This window comes from Vicugna pacos, chromosome 24 (genome assembly GCF_048564905.1).
Source record: "Vicugna pacos chromosome 24, VicPac4, whole genome shotgun sequence".
Classification (NCBI taxonomy): Eukaryota; Metazoa; Chordata; class Mammalia; order Artiodactyla; family Camelidae; genus Vicugna; species Vicugna pacos.
This window is the reverse complement of record NC_133010.1, coordinates 17,751,003-17,775,781: the sequence shown is the minus strand read 5'-3', so window position 1 is coordinate 17,775,781 and position 24,779 is coordinate 17,751,003. Positions and strand designations below refer to the sequence as shown.

Below are 24,779 nucleotides of genomic sequence, written 5' to 3'. Positions count from 1 at the left end.
TTCTACTGAGTTCAGTGTCTGATGCATAGGAGGCCATATTCCTGGATGAATGGCTGAAGACATAAGTGAATTCGTTTCTGTGTGTCCCCCATCCTGTTTACAACACTCACAAGTGATTTAGATGAAACACAAAGCTTCGTGGGGTGCCTAAGGAAAAGGGCGGTAGTGAAACTGCTATTACAAAAGGGACAACACTGGTCACTTCACTACAACTATTAATAGCCTTGCCAAATCGCTGAGGCTCCAGCATAGAGTTCTACCAAGACGTAACTGAGTAATAAGAAATTTGGGCTCATTCTTTCACATTCAGCCATAAATGATGTCCCAGTGAAATTCTTTTTTCTCATTGAAAGCTGTCCCTCACTGACACCAAATCCTCTATTTTACTGTCTATCCAAAGTGAAAACGTACAAAAGTGCGAGCATTTCATTAACGCAGGGACACTCCTTTGGAAAAGATACCAGTGAAATGAAACACAATGAATAAAGGGTGCATATCAGCAGTGTGGCTTTTGGAAGCCTCCCCAAGTTCTCAGGTGGAATGTCTGAATGTGCCCTCCTTATTTGACGATGTCCCTTGGCATGGTCATTCATAAGGAAAAGTAGTGGAATAAACACAGCCTTGCAAGCATAAATTACGATTTTGAGCTTCAGACATGGGATTACAGTAATTTAGAGTTAATTCAGAGAAGGCTGATTTTTCCTGCTAAGCAATTAGTTCAGCTAGAAGGCTCGTCTTCCACCAGGAGAAATATAGGTAGAAACTGCCTTCAGACACCCCAAGATCCCTGAGTCTGTAACAAACACCACAGCGCCTACCGACAGCTCTCCTGTTAGCTGGTGACCACCAAGCCCTCGGCCTGGCAGCCCTGCGAGAGGTTACCCAGCATACTCCTCTCCGGGTTATATTTCCATTCGTCAATTGAGGAAAAGTAGCATTTTTGAGTTTCCAGAATACAGTCCTCAAGTACCCTCTCCAGATACAACTGGGCTTGAAAAGTTGTTGAGACCGAAGACATTTTTATCCCAGTGATTTGGAAGTTCCAATCACTGCACCGAGAAAACAACAACAACCAAATTGTTTCTTATTCTTATGGCACAAAAAAATTTTAGTACTTGAGAGTATCTAACACATAATATACACTTGATTAATACATATCGAAAGGAAGAAAAGAAGGAGGGGAACAAAACAAATATAGGAGAAAAAGTTGTGCCATCTAAGGCAACTTTCTCAAAGTGCCACATATTAGGGGAAAATCAAGAGCAGGCCTCTGGCTTGAACTAAGCCAGATGAACATGGCTACCAACATTTATGCAAGTCGCCTGCCCGTTTCCCGCTTTTTGTTGTGTCTCATAAACCTGTGGTGCTGACTCAGATGTCAGGCCCTATACTCTGGTGACTCTTACATATTTACTGTGAAAATATCCCAAACTTTGTATTTTTTTGAGATCTGGGCTTCTCGGTCACCACGTGCACCATGTCACAGCACTTATGCTGGACGCAAAATGCCTTAACACCAGGGCACAATAATGGAGCATATGCATAGACATCACTTCCAACAAGCTCTCCCCAACAGCGGTATCTTCAAAACCCCTCCACAGCTTTCTGATAACATCACGCCTAACTGCGTCTCCTCTTGTGTCCTTTCCATGACTACCTTGTGCACAGGTGCAGAGAACTGGGGATTAAAGATGGTAAATAACGTATTATCATTAAGAAACAGTATAGAGGGGAGGGTATAGCTCAGGGTCAGAGCGCGTGCCTACCATGCGCAAGGTCCTGGGTTCAATCCCCAGTACCTCCATTAAAAATAAATAAACAAATATATAATTACCTCCCCCCAAAATAAAAGCAATAAATTAAAAAAAAAAAAGAAACACAGTATAGAGTAAGTGGGTGCAGGTGCTGGGAGGCAGGATGCTATCAACATTGTCAGGGAAACAGCCCCATTAGACATGAAAATACGGCTTCTCTTCTTGATTCTGCCATTACCAGCCGTGAAATCTTGAAGAAGCTAACTTTACCCCAGGTTACTTGAACGTGAAGGCAGGCAATAAGGGGATGATGAACTAATGCAGTGACTTTCAAACTAGTTTTGTCTATTTGTTCTTCAAACAGAATACTAAGTGGAAGGTCCAAGAGAAATAAAAGTGATAAAAACCACCCAGTATGAATCCAAGGTGGGATGCTCAGAGCCCACCCTCCCACGGCCCCCAACTCCACCCTTCTCTCCTTCTCAAACTCTTGGAATTCCTAGACTTCCCAAAGCACAGTCTGCATCCACAGTATTAAATGATCTCCAAAGTCACTTCCAAGTCTACTGCCCAGTAGTTTCTTTTCTGTGCATTTTACCTTTATTTCTAAGTCAAAAATTTAGTTTTCTCAACAGAAGGTAAATAAATTAGAGAGGGAAGATAGAACATAGAGCACAGTGGAAAAGCTCTGGATACACTGCTGCTTAGTAATCATTTTAATCAATAATTAAATTAAAGAAAATCATCTACATAATCGCATTCCCACTGTAAACTCTCTTCCATCACAGAGATTATCACCAAACACTCCTTTACCTTCTGCCCAGATGGGGGCTCCAAAAAGAGTTGCTGCTGCACTAACAGATTTTCTTGTGAACATGTGTGTACACACACACACACACACACACACACACACTCCGTAATTTCTTAGCGGTCTCTAAACAGACATTACCAAGAAATTTACACCAGAGAATCAATCAATCATTGCTCCAGGAGTACAGTATTTAAAACCAGCTTTTCTGGATTCTACCTCAAGGTGATCACGCGATTGCAGCTCTTCAGAGATTTAACAACAAAATTATTATTTCCAAACTTTAATTGAGCTTCTTAAGATAGGTATTTATGATACTCTTCAAAACACTTGGAGATTTTTATGCTCTGCAGTGGAATATTTGGCTGTTTTATTGGTCTTCATTTTTTACATTTCAGGTATTTAAATAGTATTATATGGCTTTTTCTGGAAAATAAATCAATTTGGCAATTTGTTTTTTAGCAACTGGCGCTTCCATAGTTTCTTGTACACAATACAACCTTCCAGCCATCTCTCTAAAGCCTCTGGCAGAGGATATTTTATGACTGCCGCATGATTTAAATTAAGATCCATTTTTAAGACACTTTTTTAAAAAAGTAGTAGTGCCTGATGATTAGCAAATGAAAGATGGATTTTTCTTGTTTGCTAGCAAATAATTTCTCTAATCCAGAGCATGAGAAGTGAAGTCCAGTTAATGAATGTTATCCTTGGTAAGCAGTACCCTAGAATCTTAAAACACTCATTTTCTATCATTGGTATCTTGAAGTCGTAACTTTGATCCGTATCAACATAAAAAAGGAATGATTTTTATTAACATTCTCTTTCATTACTGGATAATACTCTGCAGTGCTCTTACCATTGGGGAACTACTAGGGGTTTCCCTTAAAGAGGAATTCACAATGATTTTAAAATAGTAAGAGTGACAAAAATTTCTTGGTTTCTCCAGATAAGATGAGTATTCTCATTTTCTCCTTGCTGTTAATTTTCTGCTGATCCTCTGGTCAATTTGCTTCTAGGTATGATTCAAGAGACTGCTTCAATCAATAAAGATGCATTAAGCATGGGGAAATAATTATACTACTAATTAATGGTCAAATTTGATTCTAAAGGCCTAGGATCTCTTTCTATAAAACTCTGAAAAAACAGGCTTTTATTCATTATTTTCTGATTATTAGACTAGTAGCAAATGTTATTTTTCACCATGTGCAAATCACACTTGCCAGTGACAAAAATGGACATTTGGTGGCAAATCTGCTTCTTGCATAATTGCCTTGCAACTTGAGAAGCAGGTTTGGATATAAATCTTTCTATACTGCTTTTTCTGGTATCTTTTTCTCTTTCACATAAGGTTCCTTTTTAAAAAAAAAACTGCTGCAGTGAACGTATTTCCAATAAGGTACAGAAAAACAAATAAGCACCCTATATAATAATAAGCAACACTCATGAAACTACTACACTAGCTAAGAAATAAATACGGCTAGCACCCAGAAAGTCCTGTACGCTCCCCGCCACCCATTACCATCTGTTCCCTCTACCCTAAAGGCAGCTACTAATCTGACCTCTGTGATAGTGATTTCCACTCTTCCTTTTTGTTACCCCACCTTTGTCCACAACCTTAAACCACACAGTTCAGCTTTGCCTACTGTTGAACTCTATGTGAATGGATTCCTACTGAGTATATCCTTTGCTGTCTTGCTTCTTGAAGTCAACTCAACATTGGTGGGGGTTACTCATCTTGCTGAGTGTAACCATAGTTCATTCGTTTTCCTTGATGATAATATTCCATTATTTGAATAGCCATCATTTATCAATTTGTTGGACACTTGGGTGGTTTCCAGTTTTGACTATTATAACAATGCTGCTACAAGTATTCTTGTAGCATACATACACTGGTTTCTCTCGGGTACTGAGAAGTGGAATTGCTGAGGCAAAGGGTTCATGCATCTTTACATTTACATGGATAATGTCACATCATTTCCCCAAAGTGGTCCTACCAACTTACACTCCCCACCCCAGCATAGTCTGAAATTTCCCATGACCCTAGATCTTTATCAACACTTAGAACTGTCATATTTTTTGCCAATTTGGAGGGTAGGTGGCCCAAGAAACTTTACACTTGTCATGTCCCCGTTACTTTGCTTCGAAGCACTGCACAACCACAGACAGCCTGGGAACAGCCGAAGGCAAACCCTTCTCTTCCTTGTCTCTCTTTGTCTCTCGGTGGCCCTGGTCAGTTTTAGACCTTGTGATTTAAAAACTACACTCTCACTCTATTTCATTCCCTTTTATCTCCTATAATTTTACAAAATAGACTGTGTAGATCTATGATCCCTGGTAATACTGTCCCATTTGACAGACCTCTAGATACAAAAAGTGTAATTCCTCACAGAGAGACCACTGCTAACTGCCACTGCTCTCCTCCATAGATACTGTTTGATTCGGTAACACTATCAGTTACACCTGAATTCTTAGATACAGAGAAATTTCATATTTTGAGCATCAATTTCATATATGCAAGCAGCACATTTGCTATTTGCCTACGAATCTGGAACCTGAGATTATCTGTGTCTTCAAAAATACTCAGTCATACTTCATTCTAAATAAAATAGAACTCCATTGTTGACAGTCTTGAGACTTAAATCCCAGGAAGTTGATGGGGTGTATAAGGAATGGGAAAGAAGATCAGAGAATTTTCCTTGAACAAACACTCTTCCTTAGTGTTTTGACCTTCTCAGATCACACTGTGGGATGTTTACATTGAAGTACCGGTCTCACTTCCTCTATGTCTCTGCAAATACCTTCTTTTCCTCAAAGTCAAGTTCAAGTCTCCCTTGCCATGAAGTAGACCTTCCTGAAACATGTTGAACCCCAATAACCTTTCATGATTGACTATATACTTTGTTGCTTAATTATGTTCTCTGGAATACATCTCCTTATGCTTTATCATACTTACTCATAAACACAGTCACTAAACTTTAAGTTCTCAGAGAGCAGAAACCTATCTTGTTCAATGCTGTATTCTGAGTTCTCAGAGAGCAGAAACCTATCTTGTTCAATGCTGTATGCTGATGCTACATAAATAAGTATTAAATAAGCGAATAAAAAATCTTGCGTTTTTCTGTACTTGTTTTATATATTTATATGCGTGTGTGTGTGTATGTGTATGTGGTGTCACTTCATGGATTTTAAAGGCTTACAAACAGCAATCATTTCTTTGTATTTCTTGGTTTCTCCTACATCAAAGGTGACAGGCATATAATGAATTGAAATGGACCACAAAATAAGATGCACATTCCTTAAAATAGGTACTTCTTCAAAAACTCTCTAACATACTAAATTGAAGTCAAGAAACTAGTGACTATATTAAATAGAATAAGCACAAATACCTGGTATTTATATTTTGTAATCCAGTTTTTCTAAGAGACACTAAAGTATGTGCTAATCATAATCAGAGGTCTGTGATCGCTTGCACGAAATCAATTTACAATATTCAAGTTACAGCCAATCCATGCAAGATTCTTGTCAAATCCTTCCTGATTTATTTATTTAGTCTCATCAAGATATTAAAAGAAATCATTGCTGAGATGCTTTGAAAAGGTATGCCTATTATATAGTTTGCCACTAGAAAATACAGAACATGAATGTGAATACCACAGAACTCAGGGTGACTTCAGAAAATAACAACATTGCAGGCAGCACTGTGAAAGTTCTGCCTAAACGGAATACCGACTCGGCTGTACCGTGTCACAAAGTGGACACAGACCACAGGTCCTCGAGGGAAACCGAAAATAGAAATCAACAGTGTCTCTGCCGGTTCAGAGATAAAAAGCCCTGTTTTTAAGACATTCTTGTATTGATTCTTTCCTTTTGCAAGAAGTAAGATTTAGATGTCAGACATTTCCTTGCTCTTTTTAGTATAACAATCTCCATAAATCCTTAAGATCCTTGAGTAGCAATCCTTCCCACTCCTAGACTTTCCAACTGAGTCATTTCATAGATGACTGTACTCAGTCATTCACCTAACGTTCACTGAGGTCTCACTATGTACCAAGGTCTCAGGTGAGGTACAACACGTTCGATTATTCATTCACTCTAGACGGAATGATGGCAGTGTTTTGTTATACAGAGTCTTTTCATTACTTTGAAAAATTCCTTTCCTTAATTTCTCAATGGAATTATTCTGGTCAGAAAGCACAGGTTAGTCCTGGGTTTCATTTAGATCACAGAGGGAAAAAAACACGTCTAATCACACAAAGAAATAACACAATTTACACAATTTGGAGTATACTTTCAGTTCTACCTGTCTGTTCTCCCAAATGATGTCATGATCAAAGGTCTCTACCCATTAAATGAACCTGGGACAAACTCATACCAGCAGAATGTCTCTCAGACGCACTCTGCCGGTGTGTGTGGCTGGTGTGGACGGGGTCAGATCAAACCTGGGATTGGGCTTTAGGCTCCTTAGGGCTCCTCTCTCTCCAGTTGCTGTTCTTAAATCAAATCAAAGACATGAATAAAGAAATGCAATTACACTGTACACCCTTCCTGCTCCTCTGCCTGTCACCAGAGAAAGTGAAGAATCACCCCTCTGTCTCTGCAACCCTAGGACTCTCATTCCCCTTTAAGGATGTCTTTGGAACTCAGTTTCCCCATAAGCTTCACTTTTTTTTTTTAAATGGACAGCTGGATGCTTAGAGTGGCACATTATATGATTTTCTTTGACCCTGCTCTACCCTAGGGGTTGCACTGGCTTGTTATACTTTAAGGAAAAATAATCACCATGAAAGGCAAGATCCTAGACTTGGTTTAAAAGGGGGGAAAAAGCATTGGAGAAGGGAGTAACTTATTACTCTGCAAAACTGGAAGCAATTCACAGGTAGTAACTGGAACACACATGTGGCTTCACTGAGTGAAATTAAAACATTCTGAAGTTTCACTCTAGACGTGGGATCACATGGCTCCTCTAAAGAGTGAGCCTGCCCTCAAACAATGCAGCCTTGGCTCCTGGCCAAATGGCCAGACCACAGACGGGGATGCACCTTGGACAGCGGACATCCTGGGCGCAGTAGCAGCAAAGTTCCAGCTCCCACCACTTCCCACGTGGAAATCCAGCAAAGAAAAACAATCTAGCCGTCACGTGATCCAGGTTTGTCATCCTCTGCATCTGTCTCCATGTGTAAACATCTTGATTCAGAAGGAAACTGACTCATCCCTATCAGGAAAAGTCCGTTTTCCCCTGCCGAGCATCTACCCACGTGAGGTCTGGGTGGGAAGCCATACAGGACACGAACCTGTAACTCGACAAAACACAAGCTACACTGCTTCGAACACGTTCATGCTACAAAGCCCAGTGAAGGAGTGGTGGAGAAGACAGCGAATGAGGAATGCAAAAAACAGAAAGACCATCTAAAATAAAAATCTTCTACAGACCAAGGGAAAGGTTAAGAAAAGTAACCGTGAGGAATTCTGAAGACAGACAGAATTAGAAACTTCAAAATTATGGGAACTATGTGGTGCTTCCATTGGGAGACAAATTACTTGAGACAATTACTCAGTTACTGTGCTGTGTTCTACTCCTAACAGGCTTTAGGGTTCTCTGGGGGGAAACACTGGAAGGTCTTTCATAAAGCGATTGTCCAGGGTGAGAAACCACCATATTCGACTAATGCTTCTTTAATAATAAATAAAGATTCACGGTGACACACGAAAGTAGACTAGGACATTAAGGACTCCATGCAACAAGGGGACAAGGGGCTATAGTTTAAGAAATTACTTTGTACAAATTCTTGCCTTTGATTTCTCGCTTTGAAGCAAAAGATCAATTAAAATTGCATGACAGACTTGGAAGAAAAGAAGTGATGGTAAGAAAGACTTGGGTTTCTGCCATAGGTTGTGTTTCCCGAGGACGCCCCAACTCCCACCCCACCTGTCCTTTGGCCCCGACGTACTTCATCGTGGAAAAGTGGAGTTCATTTCCCTTACCCTTGAATCTGAGCTGGACCTGGAACTTCGGTCAACCAGGAGAATACGATGGAGGTAACACAGTGCTGTTTCTGAGCTTCGGGCAACAAGATACTGAAATTAAGACGTTGGAGCACTTCTTGTTGGAATTCGGCCCCACGCTGTGAGAAGCCAGAGCAACCGTGCTGAAAGGTCTAAGAGAGGGACAGCCAAAGCCCCCGCACAGCCAGCCTTTGCACAGCCCGCATGAGTAAACTATTCTGGGCCTCCAGGTCAACCTCACGAACAGCAGAAGAGCCAATCACTCAACCCAAAGAATCTTGAAAAGTAATAAACTGTTACCATTTTTAAGCCACTAATGTTTATGGTGGTTCATTACCCAAAATAAACTAAAAGTATCTGATTATTATATCAATATAATGTTACACTGACTTACTCACACACACATACACATACGTAATATGGCAATATAACAGGAATGGTTATTTTTAAAATCTGTATTTTGATCTAACAGTATATAAAGGTATGTCTCATTTTGGTATGTCTTTACATCTCTTATTATTAAAAGGTTTCGAAGTATTAGAACGATCATAAAATCTCTCCAATGCAAACTAAAATGAAGGAGCCACTGCAAATTTTAAAAGTTATAACAGAAATATTAAAGTTCCTCAAAAACATTTACAAGTATTAAATTTCAGCAAAGATATTAAAAAGACATGTGCTCCTTACATTGAAAACTTTCAGCTCCTCTCTCTGATTCTTGAAACACTTTCCCACCCTTAAAGATGTATACATATTAATAATTTGGAAACATCAAACAATGCTGAGAAACATTTATGTTTCTCCTGAGCATTGCAAGCACAAAGGTGGATGATGGTTTCCTATGACACAACCTACATTTTAATTCTCTAAAAATGTAACAGCTATGCTATAAAGATCGTCTATAAACTTGGTTTTATTTTGAAAGCACTCATAACTTTTCCAATTAGCTAACATGAGCCACTGGCAGCTGGAACTTACTTTTTCTTCCATCATATCTATACCCGGTTTTATGGACCTTCTCAGATATACACAAGGGACACATTAGAGACTTATTAAAACCTGGAAAGGGACCTCATACAGGGTTCAAGAGATCTAAAAAGATCCAGTAGAGCAGGAGACGGACAAGACTCGGGCAGCATAGTAATGCCTGGTGTGACAACTGAAAATCAGGAAGACACCAAGAAGGACATGACCCATCTGAACGTGAAAGACACAGGTGATGCTGTGTCCTTCATACCCGAAGACACAGCATCACCTACAACTGAAGACTTGGCAGGCAGCTGATTATTTCTGCACCTCCTACTGAAAGGACTCTTCCATAATAACACCAAGGACTGCAGTGAGAGGGCCATGAAGCCCACTTTCTTGCCAAAATGGTGACCTAAAACCAAGCTCACGGCCTGCCATCCAAGGGAAATTATGCAGCCCGCATGTGCCGGAGCAAGCCCCCAGTGGGCAGGGGTCCTCCTCCCAGAGATCAGCGGGCTTTTCCTCTCTGCTTGCTCCCCCTACGTGGGGTAGCAGTGAGGGGCTGGGGAAAGCACTCAAGTGAGATGGGGCAGAGGGGGAGAGAGGTTTATTTATTTATCTGCTTACAAGTAAATATATGGTACACCTTCTGGATCCCCAATAATGTGTTCACCTGAAGCAAGCAAGGGTACTATCTCCTAAAAAGCCATTATCCCATACATCCTGGGGTAACAGCTTGTGGGGTGAGCCATTATTCATTTCACCTCGATGAAACGACTGGTGCAGGAAAACCAACACCGGGCGTGGAGTCAGAAGTTGGGTGTCCAAGTCTTGGCAGGGCCAGGAGATTGCTAAGTGACAGTGAGTCTGGAGTGTCTGTCCCATGAACAGGGAGTGGGACCAGATGAGCTCTAGCGGTCTTCTTAGCTCTAACCGTGCATGACTGTTCTTCAACATCAGATGGACAACTTCTGTCTTCTACACACCCCTCCCTTTGTGTAGATTATCTAGTGTACTTTTTTATACCACCTATGTTGTTTGCAGATGCTGGGGCAGGCCATGGGGAAGAAGAGAGGTAAGAGAAGAGAGAAGGGGCCTGGAAGCAGTTGGGGGCATGTGACATGCATGAGATGGAGCCACAGGCGTGTCACACACCAGCTGTTCAGCAATGGAACATGGCCTGGGCAGTTCCTCGTCTCAAGCTGGCAATGGCAGGCTAGCAACGTCTAGGTGATAGTCACATCCAAAAAGCAGGTGTGTGATGTACCTCTCATTTAACTGACCTACACACACACACAGAATGGAGCATGCTTTACGATGCTGTCATGGCAAATGCAGTTTCTGGGCTGAGGCTGGTTGGGGACACAGCAGTTCCATGTGCTGTGCCATGAAAGCATCCCTTAGGTCCTAGATCCAGAACGTGCCTGTTGGCTGTATGAAGGACTTCTGCTCTCATAAAGACACATTTCCTGATTTTCCTCCATAGGAGTACCGACATCCAAAACAAAGAATCAAGGCGGACAAAGCACAGAGTCACAGACTGCAGTTCCGCCCTGGATTCAAAAACAATTTCTTCATTGGAAGATCGCATGTTCTACTCGCTAAATAATTTAAGAATATAGCTTATAACTAGAGGAAAAGGTTCTGCCACATCGGGAGTTTAAAGGCGCTTATTCTAAACTAGCAAGTATTCTAAATGACACACAAAATTGAAACAGAGAAACATCACCAGTCATACAAAATAACACAAAATCCAAACACTCAAATCTGTTGTCTGTGACACTGTGTTGTTGCCCACCTCAAAACTTCCTGAAAGTCTGAAAGTTGGAGCCAAAACTCCCGCTTGAAATAAATGGCTTTTTAATTGCACAGCGAAGGGAAAAATGATGTCTCAGGGTGTCAATCATTCAACACAAAGATATTTCGTTAACTAAAAAAAAAAATGTTTAAGAGTAAGTAAAAATTTATTTTTGCCATGTTGATACAGAAATCAGTTGTTGAGATCACCGCAGATCCTGATTTCTCCATCTTCTCATTTTCTAGTGGAGATATTGACCTGCCTCCTGAGCACAGGCAGAGGATTAGCTAATTAGCGACTGTCAATCACCATGAAAATATAAATTTTAAGAAGCAATAAGACTTTTCATTAAACTATTAATAGCTGTGCTGGTAATTTCTTCCTTCACTGGAGAAAATTTACATTCGATAAGCACCAAAGGCTCATAGCATAATAAGAATAAAACTTAAATGAAAATTAAGTCTGAAGGCACTTCACGACATTTTAACAAAAGCATTTGGCAAAAGATACTACTATCAAGTGCAGTCTCCCGGAGGCGGGCTCCGCGTGTTCCTGACAAATTAAGAAACTCCACATGGCAGTCCATGCACGTTATGTTACTTTAGAGGAGGATTCCCAAACTCTGCCAGTCCTCACTCACTTCTCAACAGTTGTCCATGGATTCTATCTTACTTGACTATCCTCATGGTTACTTTGTTCAGTGCCACCTACAGCACTTTTAGAGGCACTGGGCCCTGCTGGAACTCCTGAGTACTCTGAGTGTGCAACTGCTTATGGAATTATTTTCTAGGTGAGATACCAGAATTTTAACTCACAGTCTTTTTATCCATCAGCAGTTCCCTTCCTGGGATGCCCCATCTTGCCTTAGCATCCCATATCCATCCCTTCCTATTCACCTCCTTACAGTCTCTCTGGGTGGAGGCCATCCTGGGTGTCTTCCACAAGGCCCCCCCTACCAGCTCCTCCATGTACTTACCACTCCCTTCTTTGGAAATGGATACAACGTGTCACTTACATGAGCAATTCTGTCATTTAACAATTCTTTACCACATCAATGTTACTTTTCCAGGTAGAGGTGTTTTGTTTACCAAGTGTACAGTAAGACCCTTTGCAAATAGGGTTCATGATTCACATTTCTTCGTACCCTCACAATGCACAGCAGAAAAGGAGACTACAATAAAAATTCAGTGACACTAAGGTGTACGTGTTAAGTACATCGCTTTCACGTTCAGTGCACTGCAAAAATAGCCAACTGTCTTTATGGTCATTTGCTGCACAAATGCATCTCTTTAGGCTCTCTTCTTCCAGAAAACCAAAGTACAAATCTCCCACATTTAAATGAACTCACTTAGACCAGATGATTTTCCAAACCATTTATAACCTGAGTCTCTTTAACTGCCAGACCAATTTCATGATGCTTCAACTCAAATCCGGAATCTGTCTCATGTGACATATTCTTAAAGGACTCATTACCACCCTTAATAAGACTAATACTGATAATCATGTTTACAGCAAGCATTCGCTGTGTGCCAAACACCTTACAAGGATGACACATCTATTATCTCATTTAACCTCCACTATGCTATGAGGTTAGCAATATTGTTACTGTTTTATGATTGTTCCTACTTTACAGATAAGGACATTTTAGACTAAACATTTAAGTAATCTGCCTAAGGCGGTACAGCTAGTTTGGGGAGAACTGTAATTGGCATTTGGGTTGACCAGTTGCCAGAGCACAGACCTCTATCCATTATACTGACTTCTCTACTGGTTCCATTAGCCACACAACTCTTTCTACCCATTTTAACATTTCAAAGTTTTGTTAATTCATCTTTCCTTTCGAAGATTGGTAAGAGTTAATTACTCCTGAATGCTTACATTGATTTTTTTTATAAAGTTAATGGAATTTTTAATGAAAATAATACTAAGGCAGATGATGGGAAACTTCAAGTCTACAAATCAGCCATAAAGGCAGCCTGTTAAAATTCACAGGATGGTCACAGCTTCCAAAAATACGAATAGTAAAATTAAATCTGCTTGGAAATTTTCTTCTCAGGGGGCAGGGTGGGGTGGATGCTGGTGGGCATTACCAATAATTCCTAAGGAATAAACTTTCCTGTAGAGATGGATCTCAGTATATGTTTTTAAGAAGGAAAACTCACTGCTCTTTTCCTGTGAGAACAGAGCATCCTTCTTAGCATCCACTTGCGGGATTGCATTAAGGTATTAAACCGTAGGTGCCAACACTCCTCATCCTGAGAGAAAAGAACGCTAGGCAGCCTTAAGTTTTCAGACGTTCTGCTTTTCCAGGGGGTCACCTCCACTTGCTGTAACAACACCAGCTGCAAGGGGTCTCATATCCGGCAGCCAATTGTATGCAGTAGCCACCCTGAGGGGAGGGGATCCTTCATTATTAAAATGAGGGGGAAATGCTGGGTCAGAAACAGTGTTACAAACATGGGGGTCTTTAAGGGGAGAAACTCAGATAATTGACACAGGGAAAATGAAACCATGACTCAAGGAAACAGAAGTATGCCAAGTGGTCTAATGTCTACCTCTGGGTTCCGACCCACGTATACAACTGCTGTCGGTTTAAACGACTCAAGCCAGAAAATTATCTCAAATTTAACAGGAGCAAAAGTGAACTCACCACCCGACCTTCCAAATTTGCTTCTTTCTCATTCCTGGTGTCAGGTGGTGGCCACCCAACGCACCTGAGGCGTGCAGAGACCTGGGGCTTGCTCTAATCTTTTGCTTGTCCTTATGCCCCAAAACTTATCTGGATGATTTTACCTCCCAAATATTTATTGAACTGGTTTTGGCCCCATCCCCTCTTACAAGTGCCATCCCAAGAGCTGCCTACCTGGAATCCCCCCCTGCTCTGATTTCCCGTTTAATCTATCCTCCCCATAATGTCCAATCTGAGTATATATTCCTCTGCATAAAACCTTTAATGGCTACTCACTGCCTAAAACAGTAATTAACAAACCTTCTTAAGCTTCTAAACTCAGTATAAAACTGAAATCTTACTTGAATATTCATTATATCAAATAATTCCAACCTGGGTCACTCTGGTTGCAAGGGACGGAGGGTCCCTGCTAACTCAGTGCCCTGCCATCACCTCCACACCTCCCTGGCTAATATCTGCCAGGTTGCTCAGAGCTGTTTGAAAGGCACAGGCCAGAGAATCAAATTCAAGTTCTTACATGGCGCTCCCACGACCAGTCCCATCTTCCCTTCCTGGTCCATTGCCCTAACAAGCCTTCAAAATGGCCCTCAATGAACCCCATCTCCTGGTACTCATGCCTTTGTGTAATCCTCTCTCATATCATACCAGAATTGGTCTGTGTGATCAATAATAGAATAAGGCAGAAGAAATGGTATGCCACTTCCTAGATTAGGTCAGAAGAGACACTGCAGCTCCTCTCCCCCCACCCTCTCCCTCTCCCAGCCCTTTCCCCTTCGCTCTCCGCCTCCCTCTCACTTTACTTGTTCTGAGGAAAGCCAGCTGCCCTGCAACAAGCTACCCTGTAAAGAGGCCCACAAGGAGAAGACATAAGGTCTCTAGCCAGTCGCCACGTGACTCAGCTTAGGAGTGAGTCCTCCAGCCCCATTCGAGTCTTCAATAACTGCAGCCCTGGCCAACACCTTGACTGCAACCTCACAAGAGACCCTGAATCAGAATCTCCCAGGTAAGCCGCTTCCAAATTCCTGAACTACAGAAACTTTAAGATTATTCATGATTGTTGCTTCAAGTCAAAAAGTTTTGGAGTTATAAATTATGCAGCAATTGGTAATATACATTCTCTCACAAATTCCCTATCCTGCCCTTTTCCTCTGGCTTGAGGATGCCCCAGCAGACACTATTCTGTTTCCTATGCCTTTCCTGTTCTTCTTTCTCTTTTGTCTGCCTGAAACACACCCCTACACCTGTCTCCACTAGCTGACCCCCCCACACTAAAGGCATCACGTGCTCCAGGAAGCCATCCCTGAAGTCCAGGTGAGGCTCAGAGACTCCTCCTAAACCACTGTTCTCCCAGAAGATCCTGGGCCCTGTAGTTCCAGTACTTAACTGTCAAAGTGTAGAATCTTGATAAATGTTTATTGAATTGAACTGATAAATGCATAGGAGTATTTGGGAAAACAAAGTACGGACAGGTGCTCTTCATCTCCCTGTCTTTGCGTGGTCTTCTTAGGGTAGAAAGGAATGGAGTCATACACTCTTCATTATACTGAGCCCAACCGCAGAATCTAACCAATGCAGTAGCTTTTGTGTTAATAAACGTGTCCATTTAAAACTGGTGTTCACAGTAAGAAAATTATCACTATTTCATCGTGAGGCACCAACTTAAGCGCCACTTACAAGTGACCACTAGCGAACGTTCAGGCAGAGCATGGTTTTCTGTTTTTCTGCAAGGCACTGGGACAAATGAACTGCAAAGGGCAGGCCGTCCGCCTGAGGAAGGAAATAAGAGTGTAATGGAAGGAGGAAGAAATAAAGGAAGGGGAGGGGGAGCGGTTGTGTGCAGCTATGTGCTTGACAGCCATCTCATCACTTCAGGCCAAATGGCAAAATGATACCAATGACTCCAGAAGAAACTTCACTCAGATTTCCACGGGCCAAAGAAGGTGATACTAAGCAGTGATTGAGTTTAGAAGATTATACCCTTTCCTGCAATACAGACAGGTACCTTGGTGGAAAGACAAAAGGGAAAAACAAACCAACGTGCTAAGACTCGTACCCTGAAAATAAAGCCTTGGGAAAGAAAGAAAAGCCAAAAAAAAAAAAAAAAAAAAGGTGGGGGTGGGGGAAGCATTAAATTACAGGGAGAAAGATATTCAGAAGAACAGGAGGAGCAAAAAGAGCAATTCAAATATACTAGCTCTCAGATGAAATTTTAAATCTTTCCTCTTGAATGCATAATAATACATAATATTCAATATATGCTATTAAACCAGATCATACAGTCACAGGCATGGCTTTCTGATAACCAGCACAAAACACTGGTGAAAAGCAAATACTTTTTCATAGAAAATGAAACTACATATAAGAAATACGGTGATCCCTGGGTATCCGTGCAGGATTGGTTCCAGGGCACCCCAGCACATACCCAAATCCATAGATGCTTGAGTCCCTGGTATCTGCATATAACCTAGGCACATTCTGTCACATATGTTAAATCATCGCTAGGTAACCTGTAACATGGAATACAACGTAAATGCTCAGTAAATAGTCTAAATATCATGTAAATAGTTGCCAGGGTGTGAGGCAAATTCACGTTTTGCTTTTTGAAACTTTACGGAATTTTTTTTCCCAGAATATTTTCAATCTGCGAGTTGGCTGAATCCCCAGACACGGAATCCAAGGACAGCAGGGTTGACTGTGGTAAGTATATGACAGATTTGACAAATTTCTTTTCAAAAAGATGACATAAGCATTCTCAAAAGTCTGTCAAACTGATAATTTAGTTATAATGGGCAAATTTTTTTAGAAATTAAACTATAAGAGTTAAGTGCAAAGGCAATGCAAGTAATAAAAATATACACTTTAGATAATTCATAAATTAAATTGGAAAAATGTTTTCTTGAAGCGACAAAAAAAAAACACATCTTGGTGTTTGATTTATAACAGTGTTTTTCCCCCAAAATTATTTTATTTTACCTTTTCCAGGTTTATTGAGATAGCATTGACATGTAACACTGCATAAGTTTAAGGTGTACAACATGATGACTTGATACACATATCTATTGTGAAATGATTACCACAGTCGGGTTAGTCAACACCTCCACCACCTCATACAATCACCATTTCTTTTTTGTGACAAGAACATTTAACACCTAATCTCTTAGCAACTTTCAAGTATACAGTACAGAATTATCTATAACTACAATGCCGTGCATTAGATCCCCAGAACTTACTCATCTTCTAAGTGGGTTTACATCCAAAGCATCTGAAACTGGGATCTTCAAGAGACACCTGCCCTCCCACGGTCATTTTAGCATTATTGGTAACAGGCAAGATACGAAAGACAACTTTTAAAGATAACCTTTTCCATGGAAAGTCAATTTTGCAAGAATGATGGAGACAAACTGGAAGCTGCTCTTACTGTCACTTTTTATGTCTGTAATTAGCTCCTGGTTTACAGAAGATCTGAGTATCTGCCCTGTGTTCTAGAATCTCCCATATCAGAAACCGAGACCTATGACATTAAAATGGGCACAACTCCAGGAAAGCCACATAAGTTAGACCAGCATTCATTATGTAAATACATTGACATGAAAATGGACATTTCTCAAGACTAACTGGAATTTTTTCTTGGAAAACAGCTCAGTGTGCTTGCCAACTGTACGCATCCTAATATTAATTATGCATTTAAAGGTTAAAGTTAATGAAGCTCATCACTCCAGTCGTCCTTCTCTGCATTTTTATTTAGTCACCAGGGGGAGCTAATACTGCTCTGTGGGTAGGTAGAGTCCAGGAATCGGATATTTTTTCAGGGGCAAAAGTTAAATTGATGTGGTATTAAATGTAACTCAAACAAGGCCCACAGTGTCCATAAGGCTAAGATATCACACATGCAAAAAAAAAAAAAAGAAAACAATTAGGTATAGATCTCTTTTTTGTTGTTAAACAAAGAAGTTAGAGAAAACTAAAAGCCATCAATTAGTAGAGTCTTGCTGTGCTTAACAGAGGACAGACATAAACCCGGTCATTTACGATTGTCTTTGGTCCTTTAGGGTCTTACGCACCATCCAGATTTTGCATAAGTGTCCATTTGTTGCACTGACCCCATTATTTTCTGGTTTGAAGCACTACTGTGATTCCACATTCTAACGACTAATCATTTGCTGAAAAAATATCCCATATAATTCCATTATAACTATATTGAAACATATGTTTCTTTATCCTTTTGCTTCACATATTTCCTTCCATTCCAAACATATATATATATATCTATTTTTTAGCACTTTTAATGTGTGTTCAAAGAGTTCTACCCAATAATCTACTTAAATTCATTCTACAATTCACCCAGGAGACACCATCCCTTTAAAGTTTGAGGAGCTCCAGTTGGAACAAAGAGGGGAAAAGGGTTCAGAGTTTGTGGAATAATCACCTCTAATCGATCAATTTCCCCTGAAGGTAAAGCTGAAAGAAAGGAGGAGTGAAGAGTTCCATCCAATTCCTTGAAGTTTAAAGGAGCTAAGCCCTGAGGCGCAGTGTAGAATGATTCCCGCCTTCCCCTCCCAAGGCCTATTAAGAGGTCACAGATCTCTGTGACATTGCTGCCTTCCCCAAAGACAAGCTCCCCAGCCACAAACCCAGCACAAAGAGAAAGGATGGTGAAATGGGCTGCTTTTCTTATCAACTCACTACCACGTAAAGGAAGTAGGTATTGGTTACAAGCATCTTAAGTACAGTAATATTTTTTTAAAAAAAAGGCAGTCATGCAAAAACGTAAAAATTCAACGTCTTGAGTTTGATCCTGCTGAATTTCCAGTTTGAGAACAGGCTACATGTGCCCCAGCTCTTGTGTGCACACAACTGTGTCTAAAGAGCTAAACAGCGCCCTGCTTCTCAGACAGACTAAAGAGGAGGAGGAAAGAGTTGGTCTCTTTTAATTCATCTTCCCCACAAAAGAGGCCCCACTGTTTCCACATCCAAATACAGCCCTTCATTTATAATCTTTACACTTCTCCACAGGGACAGACTGACAGCTCTAATTACCATCAATGACCATCAAGGACACGGTGGAAATTCTTGAAGATATTCTCCCTTGGTTTGTGTTCTTGACATTTTATTTACAATTTTTGGCAAATAAATCCTGAAACCACAGAATTAGATAGTAATATGTTCATTATCAATGATATGAGTAAGGCCAGACCGTTTATCTAAAACACTGTGGTTCCACAAGACATCCAAAGGTAACATTTTTAATACACAAATAATGCTAATTTGCTTCTTGAGTTCTATTCATTTCAAAATGCTAATTTCAAAAACCTCAGATTAATCAAGGAGCAGGTAATTTGCAAATAGAGTTATAGCTAATAGCAGGATATTCTCCATTTAGGTTTTACTTGTAAAAAATAAAGTGAATTCACCCATTTATTTTCTATTTCTTGGAGATTTTAATCCTTCAGGAATTTTGCATTCATAATTAGTAGCTTTCTTGTGATTCACAAGTTATTGAAACAGGCTGAAAATAAGAACACATACTTTTAAAATGCATATCAAAAACAGAGAGAAATATTTTTACACTACCCCTTCAACATGCCAGCTATTTAATTTTAATAAATTAACGCATGTAATAACTCATCATTCATACTGGGAAAATGTACCTCATTAGTATAGGCCTTTTATAAATCCCAATTACAATGCGGAAAAGCATTCAAAAACATCAAGACAATAATGGACCTAAAAATGATTATTTTATACCCATGTTTTGGTAGAGGATTTCACAAACAGATATATCAAGAGAAGAACAGTGGACCAGGTACTAATAACAAAATCAGTGTGGAAATAACAAAAGCTTGTAGAGTAGGTAATAGTTTAACTGACCCTTCCTCCAAAACCAGAAAAAGAAGTTCACTCAGCCAACAGCTCAGAGGTTGGAACCAATTACAGACAATTGCTTTTTCTCTGGTAAATGTGTAGAACTTAGTCACCGCCCTGCCAGACCAAGAAAATGACACACTCAGCCACCCCGCTTTCTCTAGAACTGAGAGGAGCAGAGACTTGGTGAGCTGTTTTTCACATGGTGAAGGAAATGGCAACCAAGAACAGCGGTCTCTGAAATACAGGGTACATATCCTTGGGTAGAAAAGATAGCTAATGTTGAGCAAGCCATCAGAAGGGACCCCGGCCATAAGTAGCCACCCAGAAGCAACAACCTGAGAGAGAGAAGATAAATAATCCCCGCCTCACCCTGGGTGCTTCTCCGTCCCCTTCCCACAGCTCAGAGCGGTGCAGAGTACCCCGCCCAGCGGAACAGACTTGTGGACCATCTTGCTTCGTGTTAACTGATCTAATTCACACAAAATACTCACACTCTGACACGTGATTTTTAAAGTTTTCTGCAAGGAAGCTCCAGGATATCGAGAGCCTTGAGCACAAGTCATCAGCAAGAAAGTGGCAAGTCTAGCCCTAGTCCGCCCCAACTCCTACTCAAAACTCGTCGTCAGACACTGTCCGAAGGAGGGGGAGGAAAGAAACAGCTTAATCAGATCTGACCAAAAGCTGGCAAAACAAAACAGGGATGATCAGGAAAGTTATCTGAAATATGGGCTTATCGCCACCATCAATAATTATGCACCTCGGCCAGAAGTGTAATAACATGGGTTCTCCCTTTGTAGTTTTCTGAGATAGTTCTTTTAGCTCTCACAGCCATTAAAGTAAATTGTCGAAATACATGAATCTAGCCAGGACTTCATGTTTTGCTTGTTTTGTTTGCTTTATGAGGGGGTGTTAGTTGGGTTTATTCATTTATTTCTATCTGGAGGCGGTACTGGGGATTGCACCTGGGACCTCGTGCAGGTCAAGCATGTGCGCTAACAATTGAGCTATACCCTCCCCACTAGCCCAGGACTTCAGACAACATGAAGTTATTTTTAAAACCGAAGTATTTCATCTTCAAGTCATTTTTCAATTTCTATCTTTGTGAGTGTCGTATCGCACACCTATCTATGTACTATATTAGTAAGTAAGTATTATGAAGATGCATTCTAAATTTGTTTTTAATCAAAGAAGTTTGGAAACCACTGGTCTGAAAAATAAGAAGCATGTGGAGAAGGGACTGGGGGATGGAATCGATGGAGGTCACGGAATTGCATTTAGGGGCTTAGTGGGGTTGGAGAATAAAGTAGGCTAAAAACTAAGAAAATATTTTGGGGAGGAAACAAGAAATTGATCAAAACAGGGAAACAGGAAAGTAAAATATACAGTGCCTTAAGCCTAATTAATCTAGAAATAGATAATTAATACATAAATGATTAACAACAAAGCATACATAATGAATTAATACAGAAATTAATATAGAAATATGCAAATCAAAGGTATAATGCCTTAAGCTTAATTAATACAAACTGAAAAGTTAAAATATCACATTTATTTCATGTAATTTATTTCAACTGATCTGAAAAGGAAAACAGCAAAAATAAAAGTTCTAAAAACAGTTTCAATATGCTTCTGTGAAAATGATGCTTCCTTCCATAAAACACTCATTTCCCTTATTCCCACTGCCAACAGAACTTGCTGTTAGGGTGCCTGATTGTCAAGTGGAACCAACCAGTCTTCAGTTTCCCACAACCATGGAACACATGTTTGATCACTTTCACTTTTTCTTTAAATTCTTTAGCAAAAACAAAGCAAAACAAAACAAAACTCCAGATGTCTGAAAGTCTTCAGTTCACAAAATCTATGGGAAGCTTCCAGGAAGTCTCATAACTTTTAAAATCAAATTAAGTGAATATGCTATTTTATACAGATGCAGTGCCCAATGATCGGTTCTGTTCCTTCTCAAACATGTGAACCCGTGCAGTACTAACACTTGTAAAGGAGCCACAGATATGGTTAGGGCTTTATGGATCTGTCCACAAACATGTTCCCCCAAACTACAACACTCTGTCACACACACCTCTACCTACTCATCTTACCAACAGTCCAGTGGGACAGAGAAGGTTAAGAGCTAATACAATGCTATTTAGTTTTTCTGGATTTGCACCCAGGCAAGTCACATGAATGATGTGCAAGAACACTTAACAGACAACTCAAGTTTGCAAATTAGCAGGAGAAAAGAGACAAATGACTCAGAACAACAAGCGTACAGTATTACCAAATGCACTTTACGCATTTATCCTGTTAAGTGTAGCTTAGTTTTGATGATTTACTGTCCTAGTTCTTACTCATTTTTGTAAGCGTAACAAAGTCTCTGTAATCTCACCCTTCCCCATAGCACCCTGCTATTAAATCTTTGTTGAGAAGTGTGATGAGACCCCTCTGGCTGCCAGCCCTCTCTACCCCCTGAGGGAACTGGCAAGAAATGATAGGGCTTGTGGATTAGTAAAATGAGAGGTTCTCTGTGCTTTTCCTTCTTTAAATATATATTTTGATAATCTGTCTTCTGCATCAGAGAGTCCCAACAGCACTAGAGTGCTGATTTCCCTCCCTTCCCAGCCTCCAGGAAAAAGAGAGCAAGGCTGGAGCAAGACAGGTGGTTTCCATCCACTGCTACAGTTGAAGAGTGGGATTTAAATTTTTTTTTTTTTTTGCCTTTCAAGCAGGGATGATACGTAAGGTACTTACACATGTTGAATTGCAGACTAGCAGAAAGCTGCACTGTGAGACAAAGAAAAAGGCCACCTTGTCCCTCATTGTCCTTAGGGACTGTTTTGTCATTTCCTAGATCAGGATACTTGTCCAGAACAGTGCCGACCTCCCAGAATCCCCCTCAGTGATGAATTCTCTGAACTGTGTGTATGACCCCTAGATCTCTGGGTCCCCTGCTGGATCTACTGTCTGAGAGTTCAGTCCAGGTCACTGGTATCTACTCATGAACTGACCTGGGGCATACTCCATCCCTGAGCTGGCTTTCAAACTTGAGCCTAAAATTGATCATCTTGCTTCCTGTGTGGCTTTTGTCTCCTTAAGACCAGTTCTAGTCTGGGCTCACTTGGCAAGAGTGTACCAGGATTTCAAAATTTTCAGTTTGGAGTGAGTCAGTTATCACCTAGGCAGGCTCTCCAAGATACGTGCCTCACCCCTGGGGATGAGAGCCCCCAAAGAACACATCTCGAGTTAGCAAAACAGCACTCAGTTAAGGATGGGCGGGACCGCAAGGCAGGGCTTCTACTAGTTCTCTCACAGCAGAGCTACTCCCTGACTGATTCCCACAGGTGTCAGACCAGAATGCCTGTTTTCTGTTATTTTGCAAATCAGCAAGTTTTAAGACTTCTCTCTCCTAATTCTACTCTAGTTAACCCTCCAGTACCCTCCTCGGAATTCCCTCTTTCTTCATATAAATTGTTCACCAGGAAGTTTTCTGGCTGTGGTCTAGAAGGATAGGACCAAACCTGCAAGTCAAGACTTCAAGATCAATAGACGGGAAGCCACAAGGAGCAAAGAAGAAAGCTGAGAAAGCAGCAAGAGACTGCAAAACAGGGAGAAAAGAAGAGGCGGAACAAAAATGACGTGGAAATTAAGAGTCCTGAAAAGAAGACAAGAATCAGAAGAACATTAGCAAAGATACAAATGGGGCTAGCTGAAGTTAAAAGATTAAAAAAAAAAGTAAGAAATGAAAAGACCTATAAAAAAAAAACCAGTAAAACTAAAAGGGAAAAAGAAAACAAGAGAAATACCATCCTTTGCTAAACTAGGATTTTGTCCACCAGGAAAAAGAAGCACCAAGAAAAGAGTTAACTCAAGCAGCAGAAAACTAAAATTGGAAGAGTCAGACCTCCTAACTTAGAGTAAAAGGTTTCTAATCAAGGAAGAAAGTAAAAGCATCGTATTACTTTTTTAATTAAAATGCTGCCAGTGTCTTTAATTTCTTCCAGACTAGACTGAAGGGTACCCTTGGCCAACTCATGTTGGAACTTTAACACTTTAAACAAACGTGAAGGATTCCTGATTTTGTTTCTCCTCCTTTTGCCCTCTCCCTGGTCCTTCACTTCTGTTTTTCCTTCATCACTCCCTAAGAAACGATGCTGAACATTAATAAACCGGACCGAGGCCCATCAGCATTACCTTTCCTGAAATGTTTCATTAAGTCACAAGTAAGCCTGTTTTCTTTCCTTTGATTAAAATGTTATGGGACAAAATGACGTGAGCACAGACTAGATTCTAAGCTTTTAGAAAGCTTAAGATCAAAATCAATGAAACACTTTATTAGGGCTTAGGTTTTGGGAAGAAAAACAATATTTAACCCACAGATATTATCTTCACCATACCACGTGCTGAAAATCCAGCATTTTCTGCACTGATATTAAAGTTGGAAAACATATAAAGAAACACATCATCCTATAATATAGAAAGTTATAAAGGAATAATGTTTTGGCTTCTATTCTATTTCATCGAGCTGAACATAAGGATGATTCCATAGCAGGAACTCAAAAAAAAGTAAACACTAAATTGGATTTGAAGTTTGTTTTTTTTTAATGTTGAATTTTAAAGTTAACTTTTCACATGAGAGGTGCCCGACTCTCACCTCAGGTAAAGTCTCTTCCTGCTATAGGTTATACTTGCCCTATCAGTTAGGCTCCCATGTCTTTACCCTAATGCTAGTGTTGATTCCACATAAATAAAGCTTCCTTTAAAGCTACCCCCATTGAAAATAGAACCTTACTAATTGTCTGCATTTAATGGGATTTTCCAAAAATTATGTATTCTGAGGGAAAAAATGCATTAAATGAAGTCAATTAAATGTATATGAGCCAGAAAATGCAACTAAATCCA

The 24,779-nt window shown here is 40.3% G+C and overlaps 1 protein-coding gene and 1 non-coding gene across 5 annotated transcripts in view; one reads left to right on the top strand and one right to left on the bottom strand.

Annotated features, from left to right (window-relative positions):
* Nucleotides 1-24,779, bottom strand: part of ZNF521 (zinc finger protein 521) — a 346,926-nt gene that overhangs the window by 207,277 nt on the left and 114,870 nt on the right. The gene's annotated exons all lie outside the window — the stretch shown is intronic.
* TRNAG-ACC (transfer RNA glycine (anticodon ACC)) lies at nucleotides 1,732-1,804 on the top strand. Its single transcript has one exon. It is a non-coding gene; the product is annotated as a tRNA-Gly (tRNA).